Here is a 15,944-nt window from a genome sequence, read left to right on the forward strand (position 1 = left end):
CAAGTTTTATACGTATAATATTAATGCCTCTGCAACATCCTGCTTTAATGAGCGTTGGTGATGTAAATTTTTTTCCATGTTCTCCTGGTGACCTATGTGTATATTTACATTTAGTGTTTGCTGTTGTGTGTGTTTGTGTTGTTTTTAAAAAATAGATTATTATATAGTTTGGTCCTTCTTTTTGCTATCCAAACTGACAATATCTGCCTTTAACCTGTTGTTTTGGAGGGTTTACATTTGGTATAATTATTTATATCTTGGGGCTTAAATACATCATCTTGTTAGTTGTTTTCCATTTGTTTCATCTGTTGTTTGTTCTTTTTTATCTTTTCTGCCTGTTTTTGGATTAATTGGATGTATTTGTGATTTTATTTTATCTCTACTATCAGCACATTCTATATCTGTTTTTCACTTTTGCATGGTTACCTTAGGATTTCAATCTGTATCTGTAATTCGCCACAGCCTACCTTTAAACAAGGATATACCACTTCATGTAAGGTGTTATGACCTCATAGCCGTGCAACAATATCAATTCAATCTATTGCATTGTTCTATTTTTGTCATGCATTTTACTTTACATACGCTCTAAAGCCACAGTACATTGCTACTATTTTTGCTTTAGACAATTCTCTTCTAGAAGCTCTTTTTTAAAAAGAAGAAATGCATCAGGCAGAGAAAGACAAATATCATATGACTTAATTCATATGAAGAACTTAAGATACAAAACAGATGAACATAAGGGAAGGGAAACAAAAATAATATAAAAACAGGGAGGGGGACAAAACAGAAGAGACTCTTAAATATGGAGAACAAAGAGAGGGTTCCTCGAGGGTTGTGGGAGGGGGGATGGCTAAATGGGGAAGGGGCATTAAGGAATCTACTCCTGAAATCATTATCGCGCTATATGCTAACTAATTTGGATGTAAGTTAAACAATAAGTAAATTTTAAAAATTAAAAAAATAACAATAAAAAAAGAAAGTTCTCTTCTATTGCTGGTATGCCAAGTGTATCTTTATTATAATGTAAATGGATGCTGTATTTTATACAGCTTTTACTGTATAAAGAAAAAAAGGCTTTTTCTACATCTCTGGTAATGATTATATAATTTTCCCTTGTCATTTTTTCTAATAAAATATATTCTGGTTTAAATTTTTTTTTATTATGTTTCTTTATTTTTGAGAGGCAGAGAGAGACAGAGCATGAGTGGGGCAGGGGCAGAGAGCGAGGGAGACACAGAATCCAAAGCAGGCTCCAGGCTCTGAGCTGTCGGCACAGAGCCCAACGTGGGGCTCGAACCCACGAACCATGAGATCATGGACCTGAGCAGAAGTCAGACACTCAACCGACTGAGCCACCCAGGCGCCCCTAAAATACATTCTGTTAACTGACTTTTTAACATTAAAAAAACTCTGAATTCTGAAAATAAAATCAACTTTGTTATAATCTAAGAAAAAAAGGAGATATGCATTTATGTATTTATATTTGTCTTTTTGCCAGATCCTTTAAATTTGTTTGTGCAAATCCAAATTTTGTATCCTGTTATTTTGCTTGACAGAAACAACTGGTATTAGGGCAGAGAAGTCTAGCCAAACAAAAGGAATCAGCTGTTTCAATTGCTTAACATAGTACTCTTCCCCATGTAACAGTTCTGGACGAGGGTTTATATTGGCAAGATCCTCCTGTATCGGCATCCGGCACCTGGGATAAGGGCCTCTCTCCCATCTTCAGTGTCTGACTGTGAGGAAGGCGTGGAAATAACTCTCCTGCTTCTGCAAATACTCCAACAGCTAGAACTCAGACTCATGGTGATATCTAACTACAGGGGAGGCTGAGAAATGAAATAGAGCTTTATGTCCAGAAAGAGAAGGAAATGGCTTGGATGAGAACTAAGAATCATCTTAAAGAGAGATGGTCTAGGCACGTGTTACATGTTACCTCACATTCCCCTCCAGCAACCCCGCAAGAAATGTTATCGTGCAGATGGAGATAAATTTTCAGGATTCAGAGAAGCCAAACGGTTACCTGTCTTATGGACAAATCTGTCCTTGGAACTGGGGGCTAAGAATCATTTCAGAGACCAGGGAGCACTGGAGGAAGAGGGTGAAGAACAGAATAAAGCTGGAAAGCACACTGCTTGGACGGGGCTGAAATTCTTTCTCCTGGGTGGGGGAGGAAGGATTAAGAGGAATGTGATTGTGTGCTTTAGGAAAACTCACAAGACTCTGTTTTGAGAGAAAAAAATAGACGTGGAAAGCATCTGGAGAGTAGAAAAGTGGAGACATTTCTAGATAGGCCATCACTTAGGAAGCTCTTAAAGGAATTGTAAAAGTTTTAGGAAAAAGAAGCAAATTTTAAGGATGAAATGGACCATCTTCAATTTTTTGAACAGCTCTCATGTGCATGAGTGTTCTGATTTGATCTTACTGGAAAATTCCCCAGGAGGAATTTCTCCTAATGCACGTTACTCTGTTTGCTGGAAGACTGATGCGCAGCATGGAGCCCCCTAGAGGCTGCTGAGCTCTCCCCACCTCCTGTCTTGGGGCTGGGCCTGCACCTGCTTCAGCTGCTTTTAGGGCACTGCCTCAGGAACTACATCCTCTCCCCACGAAAATGGTGCTATGGTCTCAATGTTTGTATCCATTTCCACCAAATCCATGTACCGAAAGCCTAAAGCTTATAATTAGGAGGTGAGACCTTTGCGGGATGATGAGGTCAGGAGAATGGAGCCCTTGCAAATGGGATTAGTGCCCTGATAAAATGTGAGGAAGAAGTCCACCAACCCAATCAAAGGAGGGATGTAGAGACTCAGAGCACAGGGAAGGGAGGCTTTAACCAACGTTCTTGCAAGAGCGAGTGGGTGTCTGACCGACAGGCTTACCCAGGGAAGTTACAGCAGACAATTTATCTCCTAGCATTCAAGTCCTGGTTTCATTCAATGCCTGGTTTCTCATTGGCTGAGTACTACAGAGGCAAGTCCCTCCCCTCGTTCCTCATTGGCTAAGTACTAGAGATTACAGCCTTAGCCAGACATCGCCTTTGCCTATGTAAGGCAAAAAGTAGTCTGACTGGAATGAATGTACATTCCCTGAGATGATGCAGAGACTTTTGGTCCCTCCTCCCTTTGTTCTTTGGCACCTGCTCATTGCAAAGCCTGCAAAAATAAGCCTGTGAAACGGAGAGGGGAAGAAGAACCAGGAAGTGAAGTGTCTAAGGGTTTAGGTCCATTGTGTGTGTGGTGGAAGGGAGGTTCATATGTATTTCCAATCCATTGTATACCTACTGTTAATTGGACAGCACAGCTTTTATTTGGGATTTCTGAAAACGAATCATCTTCCTTATTTCTCACATAAAAGAGACCCTAGGGGGCTCTCCCACCCCTTCTACCACTGCAAGAGGTCTGCAGCCTGGAAGAGGCCTCTCATCCGACTACGTTGCCCCTGATCTCAGACTTCCAGCGTCCAGAATCATGAGAAATAGGTTTCTGTTGTTCATAAGCCCTCCAGTGTGTGCTATTTGTTACAGCAGCTGGGATGAGCTTAGACAAATGGATAAAGCCCCAACAAGTCAGCAGCAGCCTTGGAGACAGGCTGCAGCAGCTTCCAGTTATATCTGCATGTCCTCGAAGCCTTATCCTTTTTGTTTCGATATTTATACCACTATAGCTCTTCTTATTTCCATCATAGTTATTATAAAAGCATTTCCTAGGGCATATGGAAGGTCGCCTTTGCCGTTTTATCGTCACTAAGACCATGTACCTAGCTCATGTCAATATTTATATCCCCTTTGCATAATTTTGACCTCCAAACTTGCCTGCATTAAACTATATGACTCATTTTCAAAACCTCTACACAACCTTACTACCATATTATTAATCCTTAGCCATGTGCACAAGTAGCAGAGTTAAGATTTGAGTCCAGATGTTTATAACTTTAAGGTCTTTTAAAAAAATTATATGATCCTATGTCTTTAAATGTTTCCATTATGTAGAGTGTTTTACTTTTTCCTTGGAGTCAATAAAACCGGAGTTTGGGCATTGGCTTAACCATAAGCACCAATCACAATTCCTTTTGCAGATAACAGAATCCCCTCCAGATGATTGGGAAGAAATGTAACAGGTATAAGGAAGAATACCTCTGAATCATGAGGTTGGCTGGAGAAGTAGGCTTTAGTCTGGGCATTCTGGAATGAATTCCAAAGCCTCACTACAGAAGTGGACTGCCCAGGGTCCACTTTCCCACGGTCAGAAGGTTGCCTTTCCCAAGGTCAGAAAACCTGGTGAATCGAGAAGCCCCACCTCATCTTCAAGATCCGAAATTGTGCCACATTGGTCATAATCCTTGCAGACAAAATGGGTGCCTTGATATCCCGCCTCTTTCCCCAGGAGCCAATTCCTAATCAAGCCTCACATAGGTGTCAAAGCCTCTGATTGGTGGATTCTAAATCTCAGCCTGATTGCCAGCTGCAAGGGCATCTGGGAAATGTAGTTTTAGCTTTCCATGAACTAAGGAAACCAAGGAGAAAACTGCTTGGGGCCAGCAAGCACTGTAGCACTGTGGCAAGGAATGATTAAATAGATAGAGAAAGCATAATTTGCAATATCAGCACCCAAATGTATTGGTTAGATGAGATTCAAAGTGTGCTAATTAAAAATTTTTTTAAAGGAGCACAGTTCATTATCTGAACCTACCCCTTCTCCCTTCCAGAATGGAAACAAGAATAAGGAAGGATGGAATTGGTCCAACACAAATTGCCTTGGATCCTTGGTCCTCACTCAGCTGTTTTATTAATTGGCTATTTCAGAAGGATGGGGTGACCAAGTGGCCAGTGGCTGTCTTTATGCTGACCTGTGTTTTGATTTACCATCACCACTTACTAGTTTGAGACATGGCAATTTTATTAGACTTTTGGGGCCCCAGTTTCCTTTATATTTAAAACATGGATCACAATTCCAATCTCCAAGGTTTGGTGAAAACCGAATGAGACAATAATTATGGAGTGTTTGGCACAATGCTTGACATACATTAAATGTTCGCAGGTGGCCATTCTCCCACACTCCCCCCTTTCCCTATAACTAAAGTGCAGAATGTTCTCCCGAAATGTGGCTGGGAATCACGCAGTCAGGATGTTATAGATTTGGAATGGACAGCACAGAAATTACCCCCTTTCACAGCCAGGGGAGGTAGAGGGTAACGTTAGCACAGGTGCCCGCTATGACCAGAATGGCAGGCACAATGTATGGATGTGATGCCATCAGAGATCAGATGATATCCATAGAAAGAAGCAAAGAAAATCCTGCACAAGTACCCTGTTACCTATTTAGTGATTGTTTTGATGGGAAATACTTGGATTCCGAGACATCTCTTTCAAAACAGAAAGAACTGGGGGTAGGGAGCTGCTGGCAGGTGGCAGGGCCCATGAACGAAAGCTATAACCCAGGGGCTAGATTCCAGGGGCTAAACAGGAGAAGAAATGTGGAATGAGTTCTAGAGAGAGATGTGTATCAGACATACTATCCGGATGGATACTTTTGCACGAGAAACAAATGTAAAGGCTGTAACTGGAGTCGGGGAAGGGAAATCCAACATTAGGAGTTCACTTAGAACAGGAGCACAAGCCTAGACCTGGGCCAACAGTCAAGGGGACAGGAGACCGAATCCCAGAAAAAACCTGTGAAAGCTCTCCTCGTGTAAGTTCAGTGGATCCAAGCGCTGGGGGCCATGAGCTGGGTATTGGGTTTGAAACAAGAAGCCTCTGTTAATTCAGTATAAATAAAAGGCAGGGGAGTGGCTGCTTTTATGGAATGTGTAAAGTGTTTCTCAATTGGCTTAAAGTTACATCTGGATTAAAAAGATCTAGCTTATACTCCAGATCCCTCTATTTTTAAGCAACCATTCAACTTGTAAAGCATTCCATGTGAATCCTAATTACTGGGTTGGGGAAACCCAGTGTCATAATGGCTATGAAAAGATGGGCCCATCATTATCTTCTGGCTCTCAACCTGCACCGTCCAATAGAGTAGCAACATGGACTATGCAATGCCTGAAGTACGATTGTTCTGGTTGAGGTGTTCTGTAAGTGGATTTCAAAAACACGGTCCAAAAAAAAAAAAAAAAAAGAATGTAGAATATCTCATTAATAGTTTTTATTTGATTACGTGTTGAAAACGATAATATTGGGGCACCTGAGTGGCTCAGTCGGTTAAGCATCTGACTTCAGCTTGGGTCATGATCTCACGGTTTGTGAGTTTGAGCCCCACATCTGGCTCTGTGCTGACAGCTCAGAGTCTGGAGCCTGCTTCGGATTCTGTGTTTCCCTTTCTCTGCCCCTCCCCCCGCCTCAAATAAGTAATCATTGAAAAAAAGTAAAAAGAAAATGGTATTACTGGGGGCATATCAGGTTAAGTAATATATATTATCAAAATTAATTTTACTTGTTTATTCCTACCTATGCAATGAAACCACTACGAAATTTTTAATTACTCATGTGACTCTCATTGTATTTCCTTTGGACATGCTGCTTTGAACCATCATTCTCGATCTTCAGGCGGTATCACGGATTGGGCTAGCCGTATGGGCACGTGACTAACTACACTGCATCACTCAGAAATGAGCCTTGGTTTGACTGAACCCACCAGGTAGGGTACAGTGACAACGGTGGTGTGGGATCTACTCTCTGTGCAATTTGACTTTGACAACATACTGTCTAAACTTCTAGAGGCTGTAACACAGATCTTTTTTTTTTTTTTTTTTTAATTTTTTTTTTCAACGTTTTATTTATTTTTGGGACAGAGAGAGAGACAGACAGAGCATGAACGGGGGAGGGGCAGAGAGAGAGGGAGACACAGAATCGGAAACAGGCTCCAGGCTCTGAGCCATCAGCCCAGAGCCTGACGTGGGGCTCGAACTCACGGACCGCGAGATCGTGACCTGGCTGAAGTCGGACACTTAACCGACTGCGCCACCCAGGCGCCCTGTAGCACAGATCTTAAGAATGAAACCAAGGAAGCAGATCCACAAGCTAGATCCAGATAAATGCTCAAAGCGGATCACCTCTGCAGCCAGAGCTGTGCCTTGGGCCTTTCAGTTCCATGAGCCAAAACACCTTCTTGGTCAAACTATGTTAATTTTTTTTTTCATTTCTGGCATAAAGAATGCCAGCTCTTCCCAAGCACTTTTCAACTATAGAGGGCTGTCTACATACACACTGCCTGCTCTGGTCACGTCTTCTGGGGACAATGAAGTCCGAGAATGGTGACTGGCTCCAAGCCACGGTATAAAAACGAACAGAGTCTGACGTAGCATAGGAGGCTCCTGACCGCCAGAGGTATGCTAGCTGTGCACCACACCCGGTGTAGGCATGGAAATAACAAGTGACACAAAACAGCACAACGTCTGGTTGTCTGAGCCCTGCTGTCCCCCCTGCCTTCTGCACCCTGTTCAGTGTAGGGCTGGCCAATACCCAGTCCCGAGCCAATCCTGCTGCGGGTTCAGAGTGCATTCGAAACTTTCAGACTGCCATCTTGAAATAGTCCTATTGTCCCAAACCTAAGACTGGTTGTCTGTTGAGTAAGGCCTGGCTGGACACCTGCTTAACCACTGTGCACAGCCTTCTCTCAGGCCTTACACTGTGGCCTATAGGTTGCATTTCCCTTGCCCTGGTCACTGGCATCACCAATGACTGGCACCCACAATTGCCAACTTTGCAGTGATTCTAGGAGAGGTGAGTGGGGACCATGAGGAGAGGGATGTGATACTGAGACCTGTTGTGTGGAATCATGAGGAGGGGAATAACGGCTTCCCAGCTAACCAGAAGATGATAGGAGAAGAAATAACCCAGCTGTTCAGGGACCAGGTTTCTTCCGACATGCTCACACCTACCAGTTTAGTCACTGGGCTAGCTTCAACACCAAGGTCACTATTCCCTCCTTGGACTCTGGCAGCCTTTTCTAAATTATGCCCTAGAACAATGTAGTGGTTCTTTCTTTCTTTCTTCCTTTTTCCTTTTTTTCTTTATTTCTCTTTCTTTCTTTCTTTCTTTCTTTCTTTCTTTCTTTCTTTCTTTCTTTCTTTCTTTCTTTCGAGAGACAGCAGGAGTGGAGTAGGGGCAGAGAGAGAGGGAGACAGAGAATCCCAAGCAGGTTCCATGCTGCCAGCACAGAACTGGACACAGAACTCGATCTCACGAAACTGTGAGATCATGACCTGAGCAGAAACCAAGAGTCTGATGTTCAAGTATTGAGCCACACAGGCTCCCTATGGTTGATTTGCTTTTCTCTTTTCTTTCATCTATTCTCTGTTTAATATTTATTTATTTTTAGACAGAGTGAGACAGAGCATGAGCAGGGGAGGGGCAGAGCGAGAGGGAGACATAGAATCCGGAGCAGGCTTCAGGCTCTGAACTTTCAGCACAGAGCCCAACATGGGGCTGGAACTCACAGACCGCGAGATCAGGACCTGAGCTGAAGTCAGATGCTTAGCCAACTGAGCCACCCAGGAGCCCCGCCATGGTTGATTTTCTTCACATTTTTCTGTACCCCTGAATTTTCTCATCTCCCTGAATGAGGATCCCTTGAAGGAGCCCAGAGGAGTCCAGCTCTTCCTTACTTTTGTATGAGCCACTTAACGCTTCAGGCACAGGGGACCATGATGGTGCCCGTGAGAAGCACAGGGGAGAACCACCGAGTGCATAGATGCTGTTGGTACATTTCTCCAAAACTAGTCGCGCTACAAGATACTGGCCAGTCTGAGCCCGCCGTTTCTAAACGGTAATTAACGATCAGGCACAATGACCGTCTTGGAGCCCACTGAACTCGACGCGGGGGCTGCAAATGCTGGAGAACACCTGCTTCCAACGTCAGCCTCCCGGTTTCTTCTCACCTAGCATCTGGCAAGCGGCGTGATCAAGGCCACTCGCGAGGTGGGGAGAGGGGTGGCCTGTGGGTTACCTTTCCCGGAGCTCTGGTGCCTCCCTGCAGCGGCCACCTTCTCACTGGGCATGCGCACACCATAGCCGGTGTCCTTTTCCCAGATTCTCGTACAGGAGTCCCTTGGTAGATAGAGGAGTTTCTCATTTCCTTGTTATGTATACATCATCGCAGGTTTTCGATGCTGAATAATGAAAATTTAAAAGGAAAAAGAGAGAAAAGTGAACAATGGATTCTCAAGTCTTTTTTATGTAACATGAGAGCTTTTGAGGCAAAACCAAAAGCTGCTTGTCACGGCTCCCGCGGCTTGGGCAGGTGATATGCATTCCAACCTCCACCTTGTGTGCAGCTGGGTCTTAACTGGGTCGGAAACCTGAGTATTTACCAACTTTCTTCATCTTTGCTTGTTTCTAGAATTCCGGATGTGACTTAGGGCATTTCAATTAAATGCATCCCCCTGGACTCCGAACAGAGCTAAGGGGGAAAGCGTCTACTTAGCGGATGCTCGTCACGACCTGCTTCTGGATCCCATGGTCGGAAGTGGCTTCCCCAACTGGCAGGCAACGTTCTTCTTTCAAAGCCTTCCGTCCTTGGAGGCTCAGTATCACCTTCACCTGAAGTGAGGGCTGGAGCACCGTCCTGGAGGCCAGGCTAGTCCTTTGCTTCTCCCCAACGACCCGATGACCTGCTTAATACACTCTAATCAGCCCCCTGAAAGTAGATAGACAGGCTTCTGTTCTCTGCCAATGAGCCCTGAGAATATACCTTTCCATTTATACGCTTAAACATAGAGACGCTGGCTTCAACACAGAACACAGGAGTCCAACTGGGGGAAGATTGACATTATCAGTACCACCGCTTTGGTCTAGACATTATATTCTTATAAATGCCACCAGAACTTGTGTGTGTGTGTGTGTGTGTGTGTGTGTGTGTGTGTGTATGTAGCCATACTATACTGCTGACTCTTACCGAAGCTGGTATGAAAGAAAAAAAAGCCCCTGAAACTTCTAAAGCACTTGCTTTGTCCCCACAGCCCTCTCCTAAGTGACTCTTGGTGGCTGCGGATCCCTAGGAATGAGCTACCTCTCAGGTGCTTTAAGGAGAGCTAGGCAGGCAGGGGGGAAAAGGCTTTCTGCATTATTTATCAAATCAAAGAGAAAGTGCAATGTTTTCTTTTTTGAGAGAGAGAGAGTAGGGGAGGGGAGGGGGGGCAGAGAATGATAGCGTCATGTTTTGTCTTCAGAGAGAGCAGGGGGGAGGATGAGTATTAAAAAGTCACGCCGGTGATGGGAGCCCCTCGGTGCAGCTGTGGGTTGTGATGATGAGTGACCACACAGTTCCCAGGATCCGAAACCCGCTCCTGAGACACCCTGTCAGCCAGGCTATGCTGTAAACAATCCCCTGTTCCCAGCTGCTGAGAAAGAAAGCAGCTTTGAAGATCAGATGCCCCGTGGAGAACCCCACGGGCGGTCTGTGGGCAGGAAACCCCAGGACTAATGCTTGGCTCATTTCCTTAAACACTAGTGAGCTTCAGAGACAAAAAAAAGTTTCGATTCAATCTGGTTGTGTTTGGTTGCTGTTTTAACTTTTAATATGTCCCCAGATGTCCACTCAACCCCCCCCAGACAGACACGGGGCTGCATCGGGGAACATTGCACAGCACCAGACTTGCACACACCCTCGTCTGTAATTGTGGATCCATGCAACTCTCTCCCCCACCGATGGGCATCTTCCGTGGGTGTTGGATGTGGCAGGTGCTGAGAGCATGGGTTTTAAAACCAGACCGAAGCAGATTGAAATCCGTCCTTAACCACTTTTTACTTTATCCAGGGGTTTTATATTCTCTTTGTCACAGTTGCTTCACCAGTGAAATGGGCACAATGATGCCTCACAACCCAGGCAGCCAGGAGGAGAAGAAGCGTGCACGGCGCTTTGCAGAGTCTGGTTTGGGGAAAGCAGTGTAGACCATCAGCCAACACGCTCTGTTTTTACTTTCAGGACAGAGTCCTGGAGCGGCCAGGGAGAACTACAACGTGACACATGCTAATGACATGGGAGCACACACGGGGAGGGACCTCCAAGAACTCAGTTCTGTTCAGCGGTTTACCCAGCACTGGCTCAGTGGCCTTGGACACCATGAAGGAGCTCTCTGCACCATAGCCTCCACCCCTGTTTGTGGCGCGTAAGGACAGCTCCTTCAAGGGGCCGCTATGGGAGCAAATGGGAGCGCGCAGGTGCAAGGGCTTTGCGCGTCTATAGAGGGGGGCTCCGTGAATGCCGCTGAGAATTACCCTGGTCACCGCCCACTTCCTCATCTGCTGGCTCAGCCCCAGAAACTTTCCCAAAGGCCAATGCACTTCATCCTGTCAGTGTGCTTTCCACATAGATGGGCAACCGAGCACGACGTGCTCCCACGACAGACGGAAGGCCACCCTGCAAGTTGTGGGGCAGGACGAGGGTCTCCTGTGAAAGGGAGTCTGTAGGTGTCCCCGTGTGTCTCCGTAGTGATGCTGCTAGGGGGCTGTGTGTCAAGTGTGACCCACAGATAGGTGACATCTGCCCTCTGCCTTGTCTCAGGTCAGAGCCACACCCTCACCTGTTTGACCTTGTGTCTCACAGGCTGGTTCTGGGTGGCCCAGAGACAGGCAGTGCAGGCTGGAAGGCTAAACTGTCTTCCAGCTGCATGTTATTTGAAGCTCCCAGGAGATATTCCAGTAGAAACAAGGTAACAAAATGGGCCCCTCCAGGGCTAGCCCACAGATGCCGTTTTAATTCATGGTATATAGCTGAAGTCTGTTCAGTTGTAACCTATGATCTGAGTCCTAGGATCCTTGAAAAAGGAGAAGCAAAGAGAATATGTGTGTGTGTGTGTGTGTGTGTGTGTGTGTGTGTGTGTGTGTAGGAAGTTCTCACACACTTTCTGGGTATAAATTCAGCTTGAGCAAACTTTCAAAAGTGGACAAAACCGGCATTTGGGATCTAACCACCCAATAGATGCCAATCTAGAAACAGTATGATGTTTGGCAGACTCTTTAAATTTAACTGATGCAACCCCACTCGCATTTGGCCCCCAGAACTAGGTATGACCCTACCATAAATATCAAATATGGGGACTCAGTGACCTGGACTGGGCCATCCCTTTATTATGCAAGCCCTCCTTTGACTGGAGACCTGTTGAGTGCCACGGTGCATGTGCTTCCCATTATCCAAATCTTTCTTCTTTCCCCAGGCAGCAAACCCTTTCCCAGCACCCAGAAGGACAGGTGGTGGGTAGGACAGAACACGTTTCTTTTCTCCTGCAGTTCTCTATCAAAATGTACCCTTTCCCCAGTAAGGATGCAGAGAAAAGCCACGTGGTCATGTACAGTCTCCTTTGAACCACCTTTTAATCCTAAAGAATAAGCTTCTTATAACAAACCAGCCTCTACCGTAGGAGACACAGTTTCTGTCTTCAAGCGCCTTGAGAGCTATCACATGGAAAAGGGCAAAGGGAAAAGGTGCATTCTGCATGGCCTCATGGGACAGAGACCGTATGGATGGATGGAGTGAGGTGTGTGTGTTTTCTAATGTGCGCAGGACACACGTGCGGATTGGGACTCTGGTGGGGACTGTGGCATGCTGGTGGCAGGGTGCCTGCCACAAGACGAAGGGGCTGCGGACCTCAGGCATCTGCAGACGGGGGACTCCTCTGTGGTCCCTGCAATTCTCCTTATTCTTTTTCAGAGAAGAGAGGGGGGATGACCCAGGGGCAACTGGCGACAAAGATTTCCCAGGAGAAAAGAAATTTGAAAGACTAGCTGAGATTCTGTGCTTGCTTAGCTCAAATGAGCCGGTCAAAGTTGCAGGAAGGACAGATTTCGGATTGCCCCCAATCCAGGCAGCCCACGTAGACATACTGGCCCGGTAAAGTGAGGTTCACGCCCTGCGGGTGGTCTGACACCTGCTGCTACACCCAGTCTCCCACCTCCCCCTCCAGGTCTCCTCCTTAATGCTTCCCGGGGCCAGCAGCTCTCAGGTGGGACTCCTTACCCGGCTCTGCAGGTGTTGGCAAGCCTGGGGGTGTGACATATGGCTCACTTAATTGACAGGGATATAGGAGACAGCAAGCAGACCCGGGCCGGCTTCAGAGACAAGCGATCTGGAGAACGTGGTTCCCTGTCAGGAACCCCAGGGGCTCACCAACACTGTGAGCCACCACACCCCTGCACTGCTCCTCCCCCCCCCCCCCCCCCCCCCCCCCCCCCGCTGCTGCTGAGGGAGGTCATGGGGAGGCGGTGACCTCAGGTTGACCCTTGAACTGGCCTCCAGCAATGGGCGGCTCCTCCCCCCTCCCTCCCATTTGGAACATGCGCTCTCACCCCATGATGCTCCCGCAGTGGGAGCATTTCCAAGGGTGCAGCCCTGAGAGGCAGTGATCTCACACAATAAGGCCTCTCTGGAAACTCAGAAGATCCTTTGGGCAGGTGGGAGACTCCGGGTCCTGCGGCCGAGACAAGGCTGAGTAAGTCTCGCTGTTTCTCTAAACTTCCGCCGGCTTCTGGAATGCCTGCCGCCTGCCCTTCCTTCCTCTTTCCTTGTCCTCTCTGCACTTGCCAACAATGGGGCAGTCAGCCAGGCGGCCAGGTCCTGGGTCCTGGGACAGGGGCATCCTGAAGACCATGGCTTGGTCACCAGCTCTTTGCGCAGTGTGGTGGCCAGTGGGTCTGGCACTTAGGGACTGGGAACACGCCAGGGCCTAGCGGACGGCATAACAGGGGTGCAGGGTGGGTGCTGCCTGTAGGGCAGGCACATGGGCCGCTGGTGCCCAAGCAGCAGTGGGGGCAGGGATGGGGGCCAGAGGGGGCGCTGGGGCTGGAGGGGGAGGAGAGGGGGCCTGGGGGCCAGGGGCAGAGGGGGGGGACTGGGGGCTGGGGCCAGGAGGAGGGGCCGGGGGTCCTGGGGCCTGGGCTGGGGCCGGGGGTCGGGGGCGGGGAGCAGGGGCCAGAGGAAGTGCTGGGGCCAGGGGCGGGGGGGGGGGGCAGGGGCCGGGGGAGGGGTCATGTGCAGGAAGAGCCACCACTCTGCTGCCTCCGGGGCTGGCAGACCAGGAGGGAGACCAGGATAGGCCAGTGGGACCTTGGCTGTCCTTGGGGGAAGCCAGGAGCTTGCAGGCTGCCGGAACTAAGTCGTGGCCCTGTAACAGAGCCTGATGGGGACACAAAGGAGTGGAATCCCTGGGAAAGCGAGAGAGGAGGAGGGTGTAGTGGTGACAGGGAGTGAAGGGGAGGAAGCCCCCTGCCTCTGACCCCAGATTTGTTTTACACCCTAATTAGCCTGGACTTCTGATAACAGTGAATGCACCCGAAAACCCCTCCTGGAAAACTTGCATTCTTTCCCAGTTTCTTGAAAATGCACAGCTTACCATGTCTTTGACGTGTGCACATCAGTGACACCAAACTCTGTCTTGATCGACCGACAGTGAAGAGGAAAGGGTAGGGGGTAGTTTATTCAAACCCAGACTGCCACAGAAGCTTCCGTCCCAAATCTAGTCCACAGCCAGCCTGAGGCATTGGGTTGTTACCTCTCTGTGGGGCAGGCTTTACCTGAGGCCCCCGAGCAGCGTCACTAGGAAGGACAGTCCCCGAGGAGTGTGGAGACCCTCGTCCTGCCCCACAACTTGCAGGGTGGCCTTCCGTCTGTCGTGGGAGCACGTCGTGCTCGGTTGCCCATCTACGTGGAAAGCACACTGACAGGATGAAGTGCATTGGCCTTTGGGAAAGTTTCTGGGGCTGAGCCAGCAGATGAGGAAGTGGGCGGTGACCAGGGTAATTCTCAGCGGCATTCACGGAGCCCCCCTCTATAGACGTGCAAAGCCCTTGCACCTGCGCGCTCCCATTTGCTCCCATAGCGGCCCCTTGAAGGAGCTGTCCCTACGCGCCACAAACAGGGGTGGAGGCTATGGTGCAGAGAGCTCCTTCATGGTGTCCAAGGCCACTGAGCCAGTGCTGGGTAAACCGCTGAACAGAACTGAGTTCTTGGAGGTCCCTCCCCGTGTGTGCTCCCATGTCATTAGCATGTGTCACGTTGTAGTTCTCCCTGGCCGCTCCAGGACTCTGTCCTGAAAGTAAAAACAGAACGTGTTGGCTGATGGTCTACACTGCTTTCCCCAAACCAGACTCTGCAAAGCGCCGTGCACGCTTCTTCTCCTCCTGGCTGCCTGGGTTGTGAGGCATCATTGTGCCCATTTCACTGGTGAAGCAACTGTGACAAAAAGAATATAAAACCCCTGGATAAAGTAGTAGTAAGAATTGGTTCAGGAGGGATTTGATATCATTTCTTCCTCAAACGTTTGGTAGAACTGACCAGTGAACCATCTGTTCTGGGGTCTTTAATAAACGCACCCCTACTCAGATCGTTTCTCTCTTTTTGTGTGGGTTTAGAAGATTTTGTCTCACAAGGAATCGGTTTACTTCATCTAGGTTATCAAGTTTATGGGCATAAAGTTGTCCGTAGAATCCCTTCATTCTTTCTTTGTTGTCCAGGGGGCATGCAGTGATGTCCCCTCCGTCATTTCTGACATTAGTGATTTGTGTCCTCTGTCTCTGTCTTTTGTAATTAGCCTGTCTAGAGACTCATGAGTTTTGTTGATTTTTTTCAATGAACCAGCTTTGCGTTCATTGATTTTCTGTATCGATTTCATTCAGTATACATTTCATTGATTTCTGCTCTCATTTTGTTATTTCTTCTGCTCACTTTGGATTTCATCTGCCCCTTCTTTTTACTTCCCTGTGTAAAGTTCTAGAGGGTTCATTTGAGACTTTTCTTGATTTGTAATGTATACATTCAATGCTATACATTTCCCTCCAAGCACTGCTTTTGCTGCATCCCAGAAAGTTTGAAAAATTAGGCTTTGATTTTCATTTAGTTTAAAATATTTAAAAATTTCTCTTGGGATTTCTTCTGTGACACATGTGGTATTTAGAAGTGTGCTGGTTAGGGGCGCCTGGGTGGCTCACTTGGTTAAGTGTCTGACCTCAGCTC

The 15,944-nt window shown here is 47.5% G+C and overlaps 1 non-coding gene across 1 annotated transcript; it reads right to left on the minus strand.

The window, feature by feature from the left end:
* Nucleotides 1-1,276: 1,276 nt before the first annotated feature.
* Nucleotides 1,277-1,362, minus strand: TRNAR-UCU. The gene has a single exon. It is a non-coding gene; the product is annotated as a tRNA-Arg (tRNA).
* Nucleotides 1,363-15,944: the final 14,582 nt, after the last annotated feature.

This window comes from Leopardus geoffroyi, chromosome C3 (assembly GCF_018350155.1).
Source record: "Leopardus geoffroyi isolate Oge1 chromosome C3, O.geoffroyi_Oge1_pat1.0, whole genome shotgun sequence".
Classification (NCBI taxonomy): Eukaryota; Metazoa; Chordata; class Mammalia; order Carnivora; family Felidae; genus Leopardus; species Leopardus geoffroyi.